This window comes from Parasteatoda tepidariorum, chromosome 7 (genome assembly GCF_982258835.1).
Source record: "Parasteatoda tepidariorum strain Cologne lab strain chromosome 7, Ptep-v5.0, whole genome shotgun sequence".
Lineage (NCBI taxonomy): Eukaryota > Metazoa > Arthropoda > Arachnida > Araneae > Theridiidae > Parasteatoda > Parasteatoda tepidariorum.
Window position 1 is genome coordinate 15,072,576 of NC_141761.1, and position 22,563 is coordinate 15,095,138.

A 22,563-nucleotide genomic window follows, 5' to 3' on the forward strand; every position below is an offset into this window, starting at 1 on the left:
ATCTGTACAATCAAGGACCACCTTCTGGGCAGATTTTCCGTACTTGAAAAGAATGTTTCTTAGAATTGGGGGTAGGGGACAAAATGTGCTTCCTTCCAGTCTCTCTCCCACATTCTTTTTACTTCAAAGACTTCAAACATACTTATCTGGTGATTTCAAACAGTAATCAATATCTATTTTGAATTATTAAAAACTATTTCTGGTCCTCATAATAAAAAACTAATATGCACTAAAACCTTTTATTAACTATTAGCGATAAGCAAGCTTACTAAATTGAAAAATTATTGAAATCAAAATTCATTTCAGTACTTTTCGTAAGCAAATTTTTTATACATATAAACTGGGAAATAATGCTTACATACATATTTTGATTCGTGGAGTAGTAAATTAGGATATCGTTTCTTTATAATGAACAGTAAAACTGCTATAATTAAACACATTTAAGTAAATAAACCATTTTTTTGCTTTTCATCAGCTTTTCAACAGTTTTAGTATATAAAAAACACATTCTCTTTTTATGAAATATTTTTTATAAATAATTAAGTATCTTTAATTGGGCAAATTTATTTACATTAGCAAACTGGATGTGCAAAATATGATATTAGTATTACAAAATTATAAACTAATAAAAAATATATTTTCGTCTAAAAGTCTTTATAAATTACTTCCCACGTTAAAAAAAATGTTTTTTTATGAATGAATGCATGAAGACTGTGTTATTTTACATTATTCACTTACATTACTAAATAATAATTATGTTTTTGGTTGAAAACTAATTATCACAAAGATTTAAAATCCTAAATAGGCCAACTGCAACAAATTCATTGCCTTGGATACTTTAAACAAGAATTTGAAGTTACTTTACTTTTCCACTAAATACTTACTTCTTTTAACTATCTTCATAAAGATAATGATGTTCTTTTAACTTTCTTACAGATGATATTCATACGATGAAATTCTATTTAGCTATGCAGATTTATACTTTCTATGGCGTTAAAATTCACGATTTTTAAATTCTTTAACATAAAAATCATAACTTTAACTTTAAAACTTTATTTTATTTACGTTTAAGCATCAACATTGATTTTAGAAATCCATTATTTGTTTTCACACAGTTTTAAAACATGCATAGAATATTTTTGAAGTAGCATCAATTTTTATTTTGCTATTATTCGTATAACTATAACTTGTAAAAAAAGTTATTTTTTCTTCATCATTTGAAACTTTAAATATTTTATTAAATGCATGGTTAAAAATTACCTGTCTATTTTTTGTTAAAAAATAATTCCATTTATACAAAAATAAAAACTAGCAGGCTTTACCCTTTTCTTACTCCGCTCACCAACTCCCGTAATTGCTTATCATTCATTCATCATTGATTTTTTTCTTTATATATACTTCCTTGATCTGCAATATTTTTCACTTTTCACAAAACACATAGCATTTTATTTTCAAAATATACAAGTAATGTAGCTTTATTTAAGAAAATGTTGTTAAGCATAATGAAATAGAGGATTTAATAAATTTGAAAAATAATTATCTCTACTTGAAAAAAAAAACTAACTTAAGGAATACAGATTGTGTAATTCAATTGGAAAAAAGAATGCGAAGTAATTTTAATCGTTAATAGAACTTATTAAAGTTTAAATAGGGAATGGTTTTAACGTGATTTATTTAAGTTTATTGCTTTTAAAAATGTCAATATAAATATTAAGAGTGATATTAGGCAACATACAAATCTCTCTCTCGCTGTCTTTCGCTACTTTTGATTAACAACAAATTGAGTGCAAGCTTATAAAATAAATTTTTTATGACAATTGATAAATAGTCAATATTTAAAGCAAAAAAAAGAAAAAAACTTTAAGAAAGATATAACAAATGAGTATTTAAATTTGCAATTGCTTTCGAACATATTGGAATTTCAAAACAAAATTCTTGTTAAGTTTACACATAAATCCACTATTTCAGCAAATTAAATGTTAACCAAGTTACCTTTCAGCTAACTACACGAAGAAAAAGTTTTGCTTAAATTACCGCATTCTATGATAATAAATTTTTTTCAAAACGAAACCATAACTCTGTTAATAAAACCAAGTATTTAAACCAAGTATTTCGTAATTTTTTGTTAAAATGATAGCAGTTTACCGGATACTCTAGCTTTCAAAATTATAGCTCTTATAACCTCACATTTGGTAAAAAATATAAAACTGAATAATAAATTTTTCCGAACAAATGATTTTCATACAGTGCTCTAAACTATCATGGTAAAGTTACGAAATTTTACCACATTTATCGCATTTCAACTCATATTATAAAATCTTAATTTTTTGTTATTTTTACCGAAAACATTACTAAACCACTTCGTTACAAAAATACTAGGCTTTTTGGTGTTCCCCTACAGCCAGAAATGAAGTAAGTTTTACAATATTTTGGTAGTTTTGATTAAGTTTTCTTTTCTAGCAAACATATCAGCCAATCGTAGTATTATTTATTAACAATTAATAATTTTCAAGTTAATTATCGAAATCTAAATTTTCTCTACAACTCATCATAATTTCAAATAATAAATCTTATCGTTTTTGCTCAGTAAAACAAAATGAATATAACGTGAAAAGAAACAGAAGGAGAAAAAAAAGATGCGTAAAAGGCAATAATAAAATTGCAATTAATTTTCGAACAAATTTGAATACCGGTATTAAGTTCATGAACAAAATTAGCCTTTTCACCGCGTAAAATTTCAAATTAGTATTTGCATTTCTGTGTTCTGCAGAGTACAGTATTTTTTTATACCAGATTTTGCAGATAACAATTTCCAAGCTAATAATAGAAAAGTCATTTTTCTATTCCATTGCACTCCCTGTCCATTTTTTTTTATAATCCTTTGTAATTTTATTTTATAACTGTCGTTGAACAGCCGACCCGAATTTGAGCTTATAACTATCAATGTTCAACTTTGTATCCTTTTAATTTTGAATCCAATTCAAAAAATAAGAGAACTCCTGTATAAAAGTGCAGGGAGCGAATTGCCTTCATGGAGAACTTTTTCATGGAACTGCACCGCATTTCCATGCCATGGTGAGGAAAACCACGAAAACCTTCCATGGTTATCAAGACGATGATGGGACTCTAATCCACGATGGGTCTATCCCTTGGAATATTTTATGTCAGCCAGGTACGAAATTTGTATCAACCAGCAATTCAAATCCTCAAAACTCATTAGTAGGCTAGCGTTCTTTCCCCTGAGCCACCACCGCTTATCCCTCGTAATTTGAAGTTTTTAAATCTTACACTTTTTGTGCAGCAAAGCAAAATGTAAAGTTAAAATAAACACCCAAAAATAGCGGAGGGGATCTTCGCTTAGGGCTTTTTTATTTAGAGAGAAACGTATTATAGTAAATATTTCTTTCAGGATTCAGCTCAATAATTTAGTAGTTTTCCTCCCGCTGCTTATGAATTATTTCATATGAAAAATTTAATAAAAATACAATATATTAATAAATTTTTTCAGAATATTTTTCGAATTAAAAAGATGAAATCCAGTTTAGAAGCATCTGAGTTACCTCCTCAAAGTAAATATACAAAAAAATAGACATTTAAATGCATGAATTATAAAAGATCCAACATTTTACGCATTTATGTCTAGATGGAATATTTAAATTATACTAATTTTTGAAGTTGCGAAATAAGAAGACTTAACATTTTTATTACCATTAATTTTCTTCCTTTTTTTAATAATTTTATTAACAGTTTCTAACTTCTGCCTGAAAAAAAATTATTAAAAATTTCTTTACTTAGTAAAAAAAATTCTAACAAGAAATTTTAAAATAATCCTACTTAAAAATTATTACTATAATGAGAAAAAAAGTACTATGATGCTTCTTCAGAGTTTTATAACAGTTAAACATCTGTTTACGTATTTGTTTAAGAAATATAATGTGCTTACGTTGTAAAAAATCAAGATCAAGGTTCAAGAAATATCGCAGTGATGCATGAACACGAAGCTTATTACAAATTTATTAGATAAATTACTCAAATTTCTGAGGGTTCAAAGAATCAAATTTTTTGTTTTTGAATGTCTTTTTTTTTACCTGCACACAAATATATCTGTTTATATTTGAAGCATTTGAAGAAACTTGATTAATTTGTATCATGGCGTACTAAACATACTATTATCTCAATAGTTGTGAAGGACTCAAATAGTTGTTCGCCATGATTTAAATAATTTACAAACTTTCGACTGTTTAGATAAAGAGCTGAAAGATAAAGAAAAGAGCCGAAAATAATGTTGTGTGGCCTTGATCATTATGTCCTTTTTTTAACCGCAGAAAATAATAAGCTAGAAAGGTACTAATTTGAACAGTACATACTACCTATAAATGGTTTACATAAAGCATAAAAGTGAAGCTCTTTCCATTTTGAAGTCCTCCTCATCAAGTAAAGTTGTCTTACTTATCAAAAATAAGATCTTAATAGTAAATCTAAATTTATTTATTTTTTAAATTTAGAGTTTATTAATGTACTTATTTTTTTTTATTTACTTCTGTAATTTTCCATATCAGGTAGAAACACTTTTGTTTGATATTTTTTTAAATTGCATTTTGAGCTGTAAAAGATTTTTACTCTGTATTACTTACTTTAAAACTGTTTTATGAGTAAACTACAAAATATGAGAGTTTTGTGTTGTTAGAGTTTTTATTTTTTCATCTATTTACTTTTTTTAAGGAAAATAAGTAGTTTAACGGATATCTAATCTCAAACAATTTAAAAAAAGTAATTTCATTAAAATGTTGAATAATAATAATGACCAGCATCATTAGCAAAGAAGTAAAAAATGAAATGGATGTTTAGGGGAGCTTCATGCAAAGTAAAGTATAAGAAAATGAACCAAAGTGCCGATAAAGCCCAAGGCTTCTCAAGAATAACCACCAACAGGGAGGGATGAAAAACGCATAGCCGGACATCATTAATTTTCCTTTTTACCCTACAGAAAGGGGATCTACAGCTGCACCCCATCAACAGCTCATCCCTATTAAAAAAAAATTCTAATTCTTATTCTAAAACAAACGTTTGTACTTCTTCTAGTAATCAATATTTAAATATCATGACGGATACACTAATATACATACAAATTTTTTTTATTCCTAAAATTGCATTGATCCTTATGATTCTCATTTTGACATTACATTATAATAATACATACTGATTAATTCATATTGATACATAAAAAACTTAACATTTTTAGATGTGCAGAAAAAGAGTTCTAGTTCTTACCACATACAAAAGTGTTTAAACTACAAATTACTAATTTTATAGCATTCATTCCTAAAAATATTTAAATTATTATAATTTTATCGTTGACCAGTCAGGGCAACAAGGAGGCAGTGGGTAAAATTTGTATCTGTTTTTATATAAATAATTTGAAATAATATTTTCATTCAAGTTTTTTGAACAATCTATGATTTACCAGACTTGTCAATGAAAACTCCAATAAAAATGCATCATTAAAGCTTGCAAACATTCTCAGCAATAACAATGTTATTTGTTTTACAGTAATTGTTTAAGAGTTAACCTAAATATGTTTCCTATGAAGTCACTAAATTCTTTTCCTTCTTCGGTATTCATATTCATATAAGAAATAATGCTAAGACAAGGGACAGTAATTATGTATAAATTAACCATACAGGAATATAAAAACACTTTAAGGTAATTTCATGTAAAAATATTAAAATCACTCCCTGATGAAAAGAAAAAGAAAGAAATTCATCTTGGGAAACAATCAACTACAAGTATAAGAAGATCAAAAATTATAGCCTGATTTGATCTTTGTGTGTTGCTTTTTTATTAATGCTTATATTAACCTGATTTTTTATTTTTTTATTTTGACTCTTACAGATTTTTACTTGAGACTATAGTGTTGAAGTTGATCTAATCGATTAAGTTGCTCTCTGACCAATCCTAAAAATTTCCTTTCATATGAACTTGGAAAAAGAAAAAAAAAAACTGCCATGCTCACCGAACTTGATACTTGCTTTTTCTCTATATCAAATAAATTTTTTTCTATATCAGAAACTTGAAAGGGATTGTTTTGAGAGTTTAACGTTTGCTATTCATTTTGCATTTCTGCTCACTTAGAACTTTAAATTACTAAGGTGTGTGGAAAACTATACAAGGATTACAATGGAAGAAAAAAAATTAGCATTCGATAGTTAATTTGAGAATTTGTAACTTCTAAACTTGATGGGAAAATAGACCAAAGTTACTCTGCAGGAATGCAACTAAGTTGAAATTTGGCATGCTGAAAAGACCAAGTTTAATACAGAGTTTTTTTTAGTTTTTTTTCACTTAAAGATTTTTTCCCTATATAATAAATATTTTTCCATTGGAATGTAGAAAAATTTATCTTTTACGTGATTTTCATAACTTCAAACTTCCCTTGACATAAAAATTTACTAAAAAAGAAAAAAAAATTTATAAATATTGCCAAATATAAATCTAAACATTTATATAGACGTTTTAAAAAATAAAAAATATTAGGAAGAAAGAGGGATAAAAGCAGTTTTGAATATGATCCGGTATATCATATAAGATCATCATTATATATTATTAGCAAGAAAAATTATTTCTTGTTTTAATTGCTATTGTCTCACACATTTTGTTCTTAATTTAATTATTTATTCAAGTACGTTTGATTATTTTCAAATCAGCTATCATCTAATTTTTGTTAGGATTCTTAAAATAAAATATGCTTACGCGAAAATTATAATACTTATATATTTTACAAACAAAATGATTTTTAATCAACTTTTAAGAACAAGGGGAAGGAACGGTTTATGTCCACTGCTTCTGGTTTTGAGAAGAAAAAAATTTGTGCATGGGCAGAAACTGCATTTTTATTGTGTAATAACTCTCTGCGAGAACCGATTTTTTCCTTGTTTTTATTTGCTAAACTAAGTAATCTTCAAAATACAACTAATGGCAGTAATTTTATAAAAGAAAGGGGAACATAAACAGTTCTCCTCTTTTAATCTACAATCATGAATGACAAGCAACTACTGGGGCTGATGAGTGAAACGAACAGGTAACGGAGCCTCCCAGTAGAAAAACAAAAGGATGCTTACAAATAATCTGTGACGAAAAACAATTATTTGTGAGTGTATGATGCACATTTAGAATCATTCCAAAAGTCCGACTGTGGAGGCTGATGAACTGTAGGCAAATCTTTTGCTGCAGTCAAGGCATAAATCATGTCACAATCTAAAAATAATTTTATTAGTGAAATATGTGCATGATAAGTAATTTATCTACTAAGGCGTGTTTTTGAAAAAGTTATTATTAGCATTAATTATTATTGTCGGAATTCTACTTGACTAATTTTAAAAGAGTTCCACTAATTAAAAGGGAGGTATGAAAATGAATTTCTTTTGTAGCATGAAAATTGTCATTTATAGGCAGCAAGAAATACCGCTTTATTTTTCACCTGTTCATGATTTAAAGATCTCCCCTAATAAGTCCTAATTACAAAATAATTTTATTTCATCTAAACAATTATGCCTTTTCTGAAATATTTAGATTCTGTATCTTCAACTATAAATTGGAAACTATACTAATATTTCAACTCGATAAAAGTCGAAATTTCGGTACTCTTAACGTTCTTTTTATATTTCAAAATTTCGGTACTCTTAACGTTCTTTTTATATTTCAAACAGGGTTCTTCAACTAACTCCAGAGATTTAAACCATTTTACACATACTTATAGTTGTTAACTCCCCCCAAAAATTTGTTGCAAGAAATCTGCATGTATAGGAAACATTTTTTCCAAATCAGCATTGAAAATGATTAGATGTGTGTTTATTATTTTGTGTTGCCACTGCAAGTTATGTTTCTTTCATTATTCAATAGTTACTGGGAAAGGAGTAATTTTTTTATACGTCTTTTGATATGAATATTAAATTGATTTAGTAGCAGAAAAAATTTATAACTTTTTTTAAACTATGCTATGACTCTTGTACTATTTTCCGCTTTAATTAGAGTGCTATGTAAGTCTTGAATTAAATTATATGATAAATTTTACTATAAATCAAAATTGAAAGGGAGAAAATTTTAATGTTTATTTTAGTCTAATTTGATATTAAAAAATTTGAATTTAAAATAAAACTTTTTAAAATGAAATAATTCTAGTTTAAAAAAAACTATTTTGCTCTTTAATTGGTAAATGAAGTTGCTTATTTTTATATTAAATATTTTCCGAATGATGCATTTTATGCTATTGCAACACATGAGTTATAAATTTCTTCTCTGCTTGATATGGATAGCGAAAGCTTAAGGTTTGAAGGTCAAGCCCGGGGGGAGGGGGTCCCTACGAAGACCTCCTCTCATTCTCTGGTCAAAAGCCACACCGATCAGTTTACAGACACCCGTGTAAATGTTTTTTTGCGAGATTCTAGAGAATCAAAAGCAAATCAACCCTACAAAACCCCACACCTTGTCTTAGAGAAGCATGCTTTTTGGATTTTTTCTCACTTGAAACTTGTGTTTTATTGCAAAAAATATATAATTTAAGAAATTTTCAACAGCAAGATAAGAAGTATCGGATCTTTTGCCAATAATTTTGTGCTTTCATGATTCGTTCATACATTTTAAAATATTATATATCAAGCCGTAGACAGAATTTTCTTTCGGAAGGGATTTAAATTTGTAATATATAATATCGCATTTCTTAACAATTACAAATTCGTAGTTAACTTATCTTGCATTTATCTTCAATTTATAACGTTATACTCATAAATAATTTTTTTCCATATGTAAATCATTACATGCAAAATATTTGCTTTGCATCTTCTGTCAAACCTTTTTTATTAATCAATAAAAGGAAAATATTGTAAGACAACGTTCTCTCATAAGTTTTTTAAGATTATTTTTATAGTAATGATTGAAATGTTTATTAAAAACTCATAGGGAAAAAATTTACTATTTCAAGAATAGGGAATAAGTTTTTCGTAAAAGAGAATATTTCTTAAAATAGTGATAAGTCAAGGAAATGTTAGTGAAAATTTTACTGTAAATTCGAAAAAGAAAAAAGAGAAGAGCAGGCAAAAAAATCATCAGAACATCATGAGGGAAGCAGTACTTTCATATAACACATAACAGTTTTATATAACAGTATTTTCAATACAACTTGGGGATAGTAAAAAAAATATGATTATACTTGGTACAATTATTATATATTTCCTCTGGAATGTTTAAGAAGCTCACCATAAATTAAGTAATTGATTTTCAAACTATTTTACTTTTTTTTATTTTAGTCATAGACTTCTTTTTGAATTATAGAGTTCTTTTTTTTAAAGAAATTCTATTTAAAAGGAATGGTATAATACAATACAGAATATTATAAAAAAGAAAATAGATTTACTCAAATTACTCTATTTATCCCAAGATCATGGAAAAATTTACTTAACTCGCAGCTCATTTTTTGATGCTTTCATATGTAACACTCAATCTCTTACCAGATAAATATCAAGTACCATAAGAAAAACAACATTCATTTTAAAAGTAATTTTCGTTTGAACTAGAAAGGGTTACTTATAAAAAGGCTTTATTCATAAAAGTTTAAAGTATTAAAAATCAACTTTCTTTATTAATTTTTTTTAATGAAGAAAGAGTTTATAATTAATTAAAATAAAACTTTATTTATTTGTTCTATAACATTTTAATTTGTTAATGTAAGATTTGCCGTAGTGGATAACATGGATTAGCTGTCTCCATAAAACATAATGTTCCTTTACATAATTCTATAGTTTCAATTAAAAAAAGAACGAATTTTTGATTTTAGAGCTCAATTAGTATTTTTCCCCTTCATAGGAAAAAATTAAATAAACTTTCCACTCACAAAGAATAAGAATACTTTAAAAAAATGATGGCACGAAATTTTTTTTTTCAAATTTAATTTTATAAAAATAACATTAAATTTTAAAAAATAACATATTAAGTATAAAATAGGTTTTATTTAGAGTATTATTGACAGTATTAAGTCATCTGTGACTGAAAAGAGCTTTAGTTAGCAGAAATTAATTTTATTAACCATCAGTTAGCCATGCTATTTTATGGAAAGGGATTTCCATTTTCTTTTATGCTGTTGTTTTGCCATAATATTTTAAAGAAAATAATCTTTGATACTGTTGTTCTTATCTTGATTTTTAGCGATTTGATATGAAACTGACTGTTCTAATCTTTTCGAATTCTGAAGAAAATAAAGCCCTCTTTCTCCCTTTGCTGAGGAGGTATATGATGTGAAAGCTAGAAAAATAATTTCCCTGCCATCTATCAGAAGGTTTTTAAAACACGTCTAAAATAATAAACAGCACCCTCTTTATATGGCATTTAAAAGATTTTTTTTTATTATTATTTCAAATATAAATATGATGCTATATGGAAAAATATTCTTGCTATGTAAATGAAAAAGAAATATGTTGAGCATTTTAAAAGTATAATTTTGATTAATATAATAAAATAATAAACAGCTCCCTCTCTCTATATGACATTTGAAAGATTTTATTTAAGTTTTTTTTAAAACTATTTTAAATATAAATATGATGCTACATGAAAAAATATTTTTGCTATGTAAATGAAAAATAAATATGTTGAGCATTTTTAAAGTATAATTTTGATTTTCATTTATATTCTGTATTAAAATTTAAAATAAAATCATTTTATCAGTAATAATTTTATCAGTAAATCGTTTTATTGTAAATTGTCTAATATTTTGAAATTCAATTAATAAAAATTCCAAATATTGAGAGAAATCAATTTTTAAAAACAGAATTTCTTTAGCAATTACTATTTTCAAATATTATCCCAAAATTTTTTGAAAAATATATTATTGAGTTTATTATACTAGAGTTTTGTTCTAAAAATTCAAAAAATTTAAACATATTTTATTTATGCAAAACTCTTAAAACCCTTTTTGAATCCCGTTTTTAAAAAGTAAGTAATTTAACTGAGATTTTAAGTTAAAATGAACATTAAATATTGAACATTTAAATAGATTAAAACAATTTATATAAATTAAAAATGTCCTATTTTAACATTTATTATAACATAATACTTAAATTGTAATTAAAGTTAGCAAATTAATAAAATAAAAAAGTATATTTCATAAAAAATCGTTACTTTGAACTAAAAAAATGTATGATTAAAAGGAGGATTTCAGCAATTTAAAGTACTTTTTCTTCTTATCTATAAATATATTCATTATTTCTGAATGTCTTCATCATTTCTGAATTGCGTATTAATTTTACTTTTAAAGAAGGCTTAAAGAAAGGTAATTATATATATATGTATATAGTTATAAGTAGTTATAGTAGCTCATTTCAGGCTTCTTCCTAAAATGCCGTAATACAAACAAGAACGTACCTTTATCTTTTTCCTGCTATTATATGAAATTTTTTTAACTACTTGTTTTTACCATCTAATATTAAAATAATAAATTTTTAGGAATCATGTAACATTAAAAATAAATATATCTTTTATCTAATAAAAGAAAAGTCTTTATTTTAAAATATGTGCTTAATACAACATATTAAACATTTTATAATAAGCAATTAAAATAAAAACATTTTTCAATAAATTTAAGAATTGTTCTAGTTATAAGTTGTAATAATTTTATTTTTAAGGGAAATAGTATTAAATTTCATCAAAAATATTTACTTCAAAACAAAGAATATAAACGGATTTAAATATTATACTTCGAGAAATGCTTTTTAGAATAAAAAATTCTTATAAATATTTATTTAAAAATTTTAAAATATTTATTTCAAATCGAATTACTTTTTAAAACTATTTAATAAGCAATTCCAGACTTCATATTTAGGTTATAGTAAATTAATAAAATGCTAACTTTTTAATGTTTTATGTAAAAGTTCTGCAAATTTTAAAGAACAATGAAAGTGCATTTTTTAAATCGTAATATGCTAAATATTTTTGGATTTTATTCTTCTATCTTTTTTCAAATTTTCGAGTTAATAAAAAAATTTTTATACCAACTCTACACTTTCTCATTATTAATAAATCTATTCATTGTTACTTAAAATTAATAATGGCATGCAATGAAGGTCTTGTAACCAATTAATAGTAGAAGGCCAAATGACACTTTTAGTTTTCGGGCCTGTATAAGTGACGAATTATATCGCCGCCTCTTTATGCTAAAAGATAGGAGAAAAAGAAAATCGATAAAATATGCTTAATATTTTATTCTTCGCTTATTTTTTTTATTTTCTTACTTACCTTTCTTTTTTTTTCTCTTTTCCTCTTTTCTTTCTTTTTTGATTGAAATGTAAAGTTAATATGTAAAGTGGAAGTTAAAAACATTTTTAAATAAACTTCATAGCTTATTATAAAGATTGCATCAATGCTAAGAACAAGTTTATGTATATTATAAATAATTTAGTATACTAATTTTATTGTAATATTATATGTGTTTTATGAAAATAATATACTAAAAAAGTAAAAATTATTTTCTACCTAAGGCCAGATGGTATTGGAACTGTGACTGTTGTAAAGTGATATTTTTGCCAATATTGAGGTACAATTACGAATACTTCTTGAAAACCGAATTACTCATTTTAGGTAAATATATTACTCTTTTCTTTATAATTAACCCTAAATTAACTTATTATTTAAAATCCACTCGCAAATTTGTTCTCATAAGTTTTGGTTATCCTCTTAGAGGTTGTCTCTAATGTACCCGAGTTCCCTTTTTTTTCTTCGCCCTGGACTTAGTTAATAGCAAACTTTTATAAGTTTATCTGAAGCAGATCATATTGTTTACATTTGATGCAGTATGGCCAATTTTTGAAGCTCTACTCTTAACTCAACTTTTTTTTAAAAAAATTTTAAAATGTTGTTTAAATCTATTTATTTTGTAGTTTAGTGTGTGTAATTAAATGCTAAGGCTTTAATTCATGCCTCTAATATTCATTTTAATGTTCCTTTAATTTTTCTTTCAATGCGATTTGAAATAAACTGCCTTTTTTCTTTTTCATTTTTTAATTTTAGTTGATAAATATTCATCATTTCAGGATATTACTATTTAATTTTTAGGAGTTTTTTAATATTATTTTGCTTACTTAAAGTTAATTAAAAAATTAATCTTAAATAATCTTTCAAAAAATGAAAGAAAAAACATCATTTATAGAGCGAATTATCTTTTAAACTTCTGTGATTTCAGAATTTTTTATTTTATCAATTTAAAATTCCAGTTGAAGCAAGCCTGTCATTGGCAAATTGTTTTTATTCTGAAATGAGAACAGAAAAATCAGAAGTATTTATTTCATTTCGACTAAACAATAAAGGTATCTATAGAATATAATTCTGCAGAAAAAAAGAAAAAAATTATTTGCATTTCTGTATTTTTCAGCTATTATATTGCTTTAACTCTTTCATTACTGTTTTTTTAAATTTAAAATCTATAATTATGAAGATGCAAAGTATAACAGTTTGGGTTTTATCTATCATTTCAATTAATGTTATTGTAATGCTTTTTTTAATTTATTGATTTTTTTTTTCGGAGAAAATAGTAATTTTCTTAAGTCATGAAAAATTCTTGGAATTTGTCATGGAAAGCCATGAATTGAAAATCTAAAATGTCGCAAATACCCTGTGTAAACAAAAAATTTTTGTAAGTGTTTTAAATTAAAATTATATTGTCTGTTTTCTATTCCTTCTTTTAAAACAGGTTTACTGGATATAAATATTATGACTTCTATTGTTTTTTGTTTTTTTTTTTAAAATTCAGTTTACTCTACTGTTTATTATGAATAATCTTAAATAGATGAATTATTGTATATCCTGTGATTAAAGTCAACCCAATTTTGATTACAACATATCAAGTTTCTGGTATGGTCAGGTGTATAAGTCAACCACTATGTAAACCAAATAGGAAAATTTCTAAAATTAGAATATAAATAAATAAAATTGTTAAATCTCTCTGAATATGATACGTTTACCCTTAAGTAAAGATGATGTTTGAGACCATCTCCAAAATATAAATTCAATTGTTATTGTGAAGTCTTTTTAAAAGTGTGGAAATACAAATTTTTTGAATGAGGATTAAAATTATTTTCTGTAAGACTCAGCAGATGAAGTTTTAAATGTGAGATCCGAATAAAGACACTGTTAATTGTACTGAATCTGACAGGTGATCTGAAATCTTTAAATTTGTAGCTTTATGGTCTGTCTTAAAAGTTTCCATTGTGTTATATTTTTTGAAATATATAACTTTTCTTAATCTTAATTTTTCAGAACGTATTTTAAGGAATTGTTTTTAAAAAAACCAATATATGTAAAGAAAATATGAGAGATAATTCAGAATTAATTATACATAACATAGTAAAAATAGTTTTTGAAAGGAGTAAATTGATACTGAGTTATTCATACATATCTTATAGTTTATAATGCATGAATATTTCACATTCAACGAATGCCCAACTTTACTATAATTGGTTCACCAAGAGTTGGCACTTGGCTCCACCTACTCGGGCGCAGAGTTAATTTTAGCGCAGGATAGGAGAAACATTTTTGTTGTTAAAAAGGAGACAACCCTTAATGCGCGCCAAACGCAAACAGTAAATTCTTTTTCACTTACTTACTTCTCTTTATCATCCGCTATTATACCTTTCATTACTCTGGCTAATTGAATATATATTTTAAATTTAAAAACTGCTGCTTTCCCAGCAAAATGTCTCAAAAGTGACTATCTTTTCACTCAAAAGAGAGAAATATCAAATCAGGGTGGCCACCCACCTGGAAAACCTTGAAAAACCTGGAATTATCAGGGAATTTTTTTTATACTGGAAAAAACCTAGAAAAATCACGGAAATATGGATAAAAACCTGGAAAACCTGGAAATTTTAAAGAAAAGCTGGAAATTTTTTCTTATATATTTTTTTTAATTTCACTAATTTAAGTTATTTGCTAATTTTCTTAATTTAAATTGTTTCATCCATTATACCCACATTTTTTAGACGGAACAAAAAACAATTAACTATGCTAAACTAAAAAACTGTGTGTTTAGATTGGAATTCTTTAAATGTTTTAATTTCAAATAAGAAAATAAAATCAAAAAAGTATAAATTTAAAGGAATTTTTTCTATTTTTTTTCTTCTATAGAGTATAGAACTGAAAATTAGACAATTTTACCATTCTGACATTTATTTTTTTATACTGAATCCCTTAAAATAAAAATGTTATTTTAAAATGCCATTATTTAAAAATTTGACTTGAGATATTGGTTTAAGGAAAATATGATCAGTGAATTTTATAAAAAGCACTGGTAAGATGAAATACAGTATACACTAAAGCTTTATATTGAAATGTAATTACAGTGATTCACAAAAGTGTTGATACACTTATGATGACTTTCAATGAAATAAAACTATCCATTAATTAAAATAAATGTTTCAGAATATATATTTAATGATAAAAAATGTGTTCTAATCTTAACAAAACTGAAACATTTTAAATGACAATATGAAATATTTTGAAAACAAAGGAAAAGTTTATTTTTAAGGAATCAATCATCAAAAAGTGACAAAAACTTTATCCCACAAAAGTCATCATACACTTTTAAAGTAAAAACTCAGTCTATTAGTAAATCTAATTTTTCGTTAAATTAACATTTAGTGGAGTTTCTTTTAACATCTACAATAGCTTTTAAAGGTTGAAAATACGTGTAACTAGTTTGTTTTTTTTTTGTCTGGTGAAATTCGTGCAGAATATTTTTTAAAAATTTTTACAGAAACTTTTACAACACTCAATTGCAAATTTATGAATTTTTTCCACAAAATTTATGATTTTAATCTCTGATATGAAGTCCTTCTTTTAAGCATTTTATCACATATTGCGCAGTTCAATTGAATACAGTAAACTAATTTAACATATTCATTACTGATTTACCTCTTATGAAGACAAATAATCAAATTTGGTCTATTCTATTACGACCACAAGTCATTTTTAAATGATAAAATAAAATATTACGGAGTTAGCAAGCAAAAATTAAAATATAATTTTGCTATTATAGGTTTGATACTAAATTGCTGATAAAGAAATGAAAAATAATTAAATAAAAAAAGCAATTGACGATAATTTTAATTCTGAGATCCAAAACATTTAAATGTACGATGACTTTCGTGGGGTAACATTTTTGTTACTATTTGATAAAAAAATTAACGTTTGCTTTGTTTTTAAAATATTCCGTGCAGTTTTGCTAAGAATAGATTATACATCTTATTATCAAATACCCATTGTGAAATATTCATTTTAATTATTGAATTTTTATTTCCTATTTCAATATAAGTTATAAGTGAGTGTGCACTTTTGGGAGCCACTGTAATTATTAAAAATTATTAATATATAATCACCTGAAACGGTTTTCTTTTCCTTAATGAAAATATATTAAACAATACTTATACAAGGTTTTATTGGTTATTCTGATTTTGTGATTTTGTAGGTACACTTTGAGCAAATACTACTTAAAGTAACACATTAAATTCAATAAAAACAATTAAAATTATTCAATAAAAACAATATATTCTGCAAGCTAAACATATTATTTTCTCCACGTCTTAATTTTTTAGAAATTAATGTTGTACCAGAACATTAAAAAATAATAAAAAAATATCTTGTAAAAAAATTTTTTTTTATCAAGATATGTTTTAAAAATGACATTTTGAATAAGATATTTTTTAATGCAGACACTCTTCTTGTATACAGCCTACACTTTATAAGAAAAAAGGAAAAAAACACAAACCTGGAAATTTTAAGATTTTTACCTGGAAAACCTGGAAAAGTCAGGGAAATTTGAACTCTGTTTTGAGTGGCCACCCTGTCAAATTTATGAAATATTTAATGTTAAAAAAAATACACATAAAGATTGCGAAATAAATATTTTTCTCATACGATTACCAAATAGCAACCTTCTTCAGGTTTGTTAACATCCTTTTCCCAAAAAATAGCAAAATAGTATCGTTGGAAAACCACGTGATGGAGGCGGAGCCAAGTGTCAACTCCTGTTGAATGAACTATACCAATGTATAAGTCGAACCCCCCTGATTTTTGTAAAATTTTTGGAATTTGAAAAGTTTACTTATGCACCAGGACATGCAATAGTAATGAATAGTTCTTTCCATTGAAATATTTTATTTTTAAAAAGTGAGTTTTGACAGTTTAAATTTAGAAATATTAGTGTGTTTACTGTATATTTTCTTATCAAAAAGCCAAAAATGTGTTTATGCATGTATCAGGTCTACTTTGATTTCATAAAGATAGGATTTTTTTTTCAGTGCTGTTGCTGAAATTTCTTTATTTTATTTAATGTGTTTTTGGTGAAAAATACTGAGATTTGGTAAAATGCTTCACAAGTATTTTTCTTAAAGCAAAAATATGCAAATTTTTTTTAAAAAAAATATTGCTGACTTATATATTTAACAATCATTCTAATTTTTGAAGCTAATTAAGCCTGTGATAATTTTCAAAGAAAACTTTTTTAAAATTAAATAAACCTTTTTTACTTTAAATGTATTTTTTTATAAATTATATATATAAAAAAAAAACTTTCCCTTGAAATTAATAACTTTTCGCATTTAAAAATAAAGGAATAATACATAAAAAGTTTGTCAATCTAATTCATCTTTGCTTTATTCATTCTGTTTGCTTTTTTCAAAAATATCCTTTTTTCTTGTTATAGCAAAATTAGGATATAATTGTGAAGAATACAGATGTTTCTATTCTAGTTGGAATAAAATTAAATTTGCAGAATTCAGAAATTTATTTAAACCAAAATGAAAGGAAAGAATAAAGAAGTGTGACAACATGCTTTAAAACTTGAGAAAGTATTCCTTTCGGCCTATCTCTCTTTCTCAAAATAGAATTGTCATTGCTTGGTGGTTTTTGCATTTGAAACCAAGCAGTTTATGTCATGTCCTACACTATGGGGATTTGAAGATTGCTAATTTGCTGAAAAAACTATAAAATAAGTATAATATAAAATGTTTTGAAAAGTATAGGATTCATCCAAAAAATTTAAGTTCATCACTTAATATAATCTTATAGTGCTTTTTATCTTTCTTTTAAGGGATAATTTTTACTTTAAACAACTTGCTAATTTTTAAACTATGTCCTAAATATAAATTTTCAACCTTCAGTCAATTCTGGTCTACATGTATATTTTCTTTATAATTTGTGTTGGCGCAACTCTTTCTTTCTTCTTTTCTTTTGTTCCTTTACTCTTTGTGCTATATTTGACTTTGTGTAGAAATTGAAGCTGCAAAACAACAGCAGCGGCACCTCCTGAAGAACAAGAAACTTTAGAGTTTGCTAATTGAGCTTTAAATTTACATTTTTCCTGTTATTCCTTTTTGTGTTGTGTTTATGTAACTGCATGTAATTTTCATTTAAAATAATGTTCTTTATGTCACAAAAAAGTTCAGTTGTTTAAGAATCAAAAAAAATTTGGGTGCTTTAAAAAAATGAGAGTCAACTATATTCACTAAAAATTTTAAACCGATTTCGTTTTTGAATAGCTGAAAAAGTCGTTTGATTTTTATGTATTGATAAAACTTAATTGTTGAAAAGGTTCGGTGTCTAATATTTCCAACTTACTATCAAATTGAATAGCAAATTTTAAATATGGATATCCTTCTTGTTCAATTAACTCAACAATTCATTTTAAGCAGTTGGTACCTATAATGTATATAAATTTCTCCTCTACAACGTCATCTATAATGCAAAATAAATAAACCTATAGATAAGGGTAAAACAAAAACAGAAGAGTAAATTTTTTTTGAGAATCATGAAATAAAGAAAAATGGGAGTTCATAATTATGATTTCAAAGTTTACCCTCATCCGCACTCAGGGATGGAAGATCAAGTTTGTTATCCTAGACTGCTTATTTAAAATATTGCTTAAATCGTGTTGAAATGAATTTTACTTGTGTGATTATTATTTAAAACAATCCCTTTTACAGACAAAACGCATTTGCTTTTATATGCTTTATGAAGTTCTTTTGTGTTATTCATAACTATTATTTGCTATCAATTATTTTTATTATTTACTAAAGCATGTGTAGCTACTTGTAATATTAAAAACAATGTAGCTTTGATAATAATATTTTTAATAAATTATTTTAAATGTTTGGTGAATTCTATTGCTAATTCTTAAATATATTTTAATTTCAGCTGTTGTTGATTTCTTTTAAACTGTAATGTCACATTCTCCAAGATATGACTGCAAAACGAGATCCTGGAAGAAAATGATATGTGTAATTGGAAGGTGTATTATCCCATTTTTGGTTCGACTATGGTCAAAGAAAATTTGAAAATGCTAAAGAAAAATTCTCATGTTTTGCTACTGCAGGATGGGAGGTTGCTTTGACCTTTCATACAGTTTCACTCTTGGCCATTCGTCATATTTATGAAAATTTATTTTCTCATGTTTTATTTAAACCTGTCTTTGTTTAAATTTCTAATTTTTTTGTAGAAATTAAATTGTGAAACTCTAAGGATTGGTGAGCAATGAATAGAAGGGGGCATAGCCTTTAATGTAGTTAAAATAAACTAAGAAAAATATATATATATAGGCATAAAAATTGGAGTATTAAATAAAACTTAGAGAAAAGAGTGAGAAGATTGCTGGAAAAGAACTGCTTTAGAATTTTCAATGACTAGCGTGCTAGAGTAGAACCCTCTTCTGATTTTTAAGAAAAGCATTAAGAACTTAGCAGCGATAGAAGTTACTCATCCATTAAATTTGTGGGAGACTCTTACAAAATTCCTTCGCTGCCATGAGGAGTTGACTAATTTATGCTGTGAATTATCATTAATTTTAAACTAATCATTTTTCTACATCTGTTTATATGCTGGTTTTATTTTATTTATTGACTTGGAAAAATTAGGCGTAAAGTCACGTTTACTATATCTGTATTTATTTTATTATTCATCACTTCAATTACTTCATTATTGACCATAACAAGCTTATGAATTGTGAAAATATTAACAACAAAATGTCTTTTTTTCCATGTAAGGTGATAATTTACTTAGTCATTTATAATTCAATCAAATACATTTCATTTTCAATTGCCAATTAGTAGTATAAATTGTCTTACCATATTAAGTAATGCTTTATCATTCTGTATTTATACTCATTTAAATTTTGAAATTGATTAAAAGTATTAGAACAAACGATAAAATTTATATTTAGCTTATTGGTTTTATTTAACTATTTTTTCATTATTTTATTTCAAAAGCATCTTTTTCTTGTCACACAATATATTTAATTTTTTATATATCTCAATTAATTATTAAATATTTTCTTCAAACTTCAATCTCTGTTTTTTATCCGCGCATTCTGTTAAATTGATTTTAAATAAATCTTAGTTCGGGAACTAGGTTATTATTATTTTACAGATATAAACTTTTATTTTTCTTCAATAATGTATTTTTTCATGGCATGCATATCAGTAACTAAAGTTTACCATTTACTAATAAGCAAGTGAGGTTTAAGCAATTAAAGTATATCCTGTCCTACGTTTAAGGCTCTTGATTTTAATTTTTTAAAGAAAAATTTTCTCCCCAGAGAATATTGTTTTTATTTATTTATATTTTAAAAAAGCATATTTTTTTTATGTAAGATGCTTGAATCCTTTTTTTCTTAAAAATTTTTTGTAAAATATTCTATAGTGAGAGAATTTGTTATCATGAGTGATATTGAGAAATTTTAATAATTTAGCTTTTTATTTATTTATTTCAGACATTTTTAATAATTTTTTGTGTGGCTTAGTTGTTTTTTTTAAGAAGATTTTATTAGTAAACTTTAATTCTTCAAGTAAACAAGTTCTCGAATATTTTAATATTTGTTTGATTTTACGCCTTCTTTTAATGGAGTGAAAGGTTTTAATTCTAAATTTTTCCTTAAATTGAGTGGTTTCGTTCCTTTTTTTTTAAGAGAGTATGTTTTTTATATAACAAGACTTTATTTATTTTTAGCAAAAGTTAAATGGAACACAGTGAAAGAGCGTCCGGCAACCTAATTCCATACATTTCCCCATGGAAAGGCACTGCCACGCGTGTTTCGGAAGCAAGGATTGGGACCCTTGGCTAATCTTTCACAATCAAGTTTATTCTAGTTTGATTTTCCATAAGAAAATTAATTCAATTTTATGTCAGAGAATGTGAATTATTTATTTTTTGTAAATATTACTTTTATTTTACAAATCTACTTAACTAGCAATAAAATATTTATTTTCTGAGATCATATTTTAAGTTTCATGTATTTTAAATTTGTTTTCTTTGTAACCTATTTATAATTCCTGATTCCTCTTTTTTTATTTTAGCATTTCTTACCTTCAGTCACCATACTTTTACATAAATGAAATTAATTAATAAGGAATTTTGCATACTTTGCCCTATTTTATTTGAGTGATTCTATGTATTCTTTAACCCTGTATTATATGTTTACTGACGAATATAAATTACTCAAAACTTTCACAAGAACCAACTTTCAAAATGTGTAATTCTGCAATATCATGCCATGACATGACGTATCATTAAATTTCAACCATTATTCAACTGTATCATAATTTATGTTGGATTGGCTTTTCACCAGAAAATTAATTCTTGAAAGCATTGATAGCTCAATTAAAGATATAAAAATTAATTTACTTTCATTTTATGCTTTAAAATTTATTGTAAATATATAATGTTAAAAATCATGTTAAAATGAGAAAAACTAAAACAAAACTTGACATGTAATAAATTTTTTTGCACCATCAGAAATATTCAAGGACAATGATTGACATAACACGAAGTCTAATTGAGAGTATTGACCTGTAGTACACATATAAAAAAAGTATTTAAATAATTTCTGGAATTAAGCTGTGCTCCGTGCTGCACAATTTATTTTCTCATTTTAAAATGAGCTGAAAATTTGTGATTCGTTTATTTTGTTCAGCTTACTTAGTATGTTACCTAATGTATCTCTTATCTTTCATGAAATAAATACCTATAAATAGCAAAACACTATTTGGGCTTTTTTAAACTGTGTCTTTAATTTTGTTCAATGCATATTAAGTCTAATGAGTGTTCACATAAATTAGTTTATGTGAAATATTTATTTATACATTTTAAGAAAAATGATGTAGAGAGAATTTCCAAATTTCTGAAAAAATGAATTTATAAATCTTAAAACATTTGCATTACACCTTTTTCTGGAGCCTGTAGTGTGAGGACTAATTAGTATATATTTGTACTGGTTTTCACGATGGAAGCATGTAACAAATTAAATAATTTACTTTTAACAAAGCAAGGTCGTTTTTGTTTTTCGTAAACCAGGAAATCCCTCATAGGAAAGAGTGCTCATAAATGAGTCAAATTTCAGTTAGTTTTGTAATATTTTCGATTTTATTTCTTTAGCTCAAAATTGTATGTTTATTTTATATATTTGGTTATCTGAAAAATTTATAAAAATTGGATTAGAAAATGCTTACTGTAAATAATAGATAAACAAAAAAATAGAAA

At 25.4% G+C, this 22,563-nt stretch overlaps 1 long non-coding RNA gene across 1 annotated transcript; it reads left to right on the top strand.

Moving 5' to 3' along the window:
- The first annotated feature begins 3,850 nt into the window (after positions 1-3,850).
- Positions 3,851-22,063, top strand: LOC147806894 (uncharacterized). The gene is made up of 3 exons (XR_015435361.1): positions 3,851-4,434; positions 12,522-12,621; positions 19,228-22,063. It is a non-coding gene; the product is annotated as an uncharacterized LOC147806894 (long non-coding RNA).
- Positions 22,064-22,563: the final 500 nt, after the last annotated feature.